The sequence below is a fragment of the Chaetura pelagica genome, unplaced genomic scaffold (genome assembly GCF_000747805.2).
Source record: "Chaetura pelagica isolate M959 unplaced genomic scaffold, ChaPel_1.0 scaffold101, whole genome shotgun sequence".
Lineage (NCBI taxonomy): Eukaryota > Metazoa > Chordata > Aves > Apodiformes > Apodidae > Chaetura > Chaetura pelagica.
In genome coordinates, this window is record NW_009952564.1 from 1,908,644 (window position 1) to 1,910,391 (window position 1,748).

The following is a 1,748-nucleotide window of genomic DNA, read 5'->3' on the forward strand; positions in this document are numbered from 1 at the left end:
AGCAGGAACTAGGCTTTGCTGAAGTAGTTTCTCTAGGACAGCTGTGTGCACGGCTTTCTGCTGCTCCGTGATGTCTGCCAAGGAAAAAGATTATACGCAAGGCTAGATTGTTTCAGTGCATTTCATTTAAAGATCAGGGAGGTTAACTTTAAAAAAAAATCCATTAAAATCTATATGATATTACATACTTGTGCAGGGAAAAGCAGTTTAAACTGGGATTACACAAAACTCTAATAAACTTTTTTTTATCTTCCATTAAAAAAGCCTAAAATCTTTAAATCACAGCAAACTCACAGTGATCGCTACTGAGGCTGCAACACTGCAGAGTAATCCAACAACACTAAACTCTTTCGTCTCAAACATCAGAGAGTGAAAGTGCATGTGCACAGCTGCAAAACTGCAAATTACAGTTTTTACATAAAATGAAACTTGAACTAAACATAGTCCCGTTAAATTAAATCCTTTGAGCTGAACTTCTACATTTTTCTCTCATAACCAGCTTTTTAGTACACCAATCTGTTCCTCAGGCATTCACTTGAACTGAGGAACAGTGTCCAGTGTCTAGCCCGCAAATACCATTAAAAAAAATAAATCAGTATTTACAAAACCGTTGTGTTTAGCACAGTATTTAGGCAATTTTCTTAACCACTAATAATATTGCAGAATAATACAAGAGCAAAGGATGAAAAAAATGTCAAATAATCCCCAAATTAACGACAAATGTTTTAGAAACTCTCCCTAAAGAAACCATTTAAACATAATGTGCAAAATGGCTCAAGGTAAGACCTCAGCTAGTGATCATCCTCTCCCCAAAGAGGACCTAGCTATGGTAGGTTCACACTTCCCGTGTGAAGTGCTCTGGGTGACCCTGCTCTGGCAGGGGAATTGGACTAGATGATCTTTCGAGGTCCCTTCCAACCCCTAAGATTCTGTGATTCTGTGAAATATAGTGAAAAATAGGTATTTTATATCAAATCTGTCTTTAAAAGCACTCAATTTAAATAGAAAATGAGAGGCAGCCATTCTTCCTGTTACTATGTTTTATTCTACTAACATAATGGTTAGAGATGTCATCCAATGCAACCTGGTGCACAGCATCGCGTTTCAGAATACCTGCCTAGAAGAGTGAGAAGACAAGGAAATCCCACTTAGGAAGAAAGTAGGGTGGTACAGGATGAGCTTGTCAGTATACGAGAAAAAGGAAAGGTTAAGATGATGCGCCAGGACTTGTGTCATTCTGTTGCTGTACAGTTTGTCTCACAAAGCCAATCCAATGGGCTGCATGTGGCCCACTTTACATTCACCCACCAACCAGCACTGGCCCGCTTAGGAGGCAAGACAGCTCAGGTTGCAATGGAGTTTCTCAATATAGATGAGTAGACACCAACAGATTGAAACTGTATGACCTCTCAACTCTTCTGCGACAAGAAACTTGAGAGTCTTGAAGGGGGAAGGAAAAACAGAGCATTCACTCCCCCCTTGCCAACTTTCATCTGACCTCCAGCTGTCTGAGGTGGACACCATGTATTCTAATTATAGGTATCTTGAGTCTTCCTAGAGATTGTGCCCATCAAGTTTGCTCCTTGCCAGTAAAACAATAGAACAATAGGAAGAAATGACAGGTTTCATCAAGCAATGCAGGGTATGGAGTGACCGCTGCAGAAGGCACAGCTAGCTTCTTCTCTACTGTCCTTTCTGTGACATGTCACTAAAAAGAGCTGTCAACATTGAACACTTTTTATCATTAA